Source organism: Bison bison, unplaced genomic scaffold, assembly GCF_000754665.1.
Source record: "Bison bison bison isolate TAMUID 2011002044 unplaced genomic scaffold, Bison_UMD1.0 scf7180017851639, whole genome shotgun sequence".
NCBI classification, from domain to species: Eukaryota; Metazoa; Chordata; class Mammalia; order Artiodactyla; family Bovidae; genus Bison; species Bison bison.
In genome coordinates, this window is record NW_011482212.1 from 45,828 (window position 1) to 46,090 (window position 263).

Sequence of the window (263 nt, forward strand, 5' to 3'; positions counted from 1 at the left end):
AGAATACAATAACTCTGGCACCAGTAATAATCAGAACCTTTCAAACAATAATGGAAACAAACATGTTAGTGTAAATATCTTAATTCAGAGGCAGAGAAACGTAAAGTGTTAAGGTGTTGCAACCTGATGTATCACAGAGCATGTGTAGTGCCTTTTACAGTCTTGAGTGCCTTAGAAGTCAGACCATTACCACCAATTGGCAACTCTGATGATGGGTGTTATCCAACTACTGGCTGGAATTAAATTACAGTGTGACTAATGAA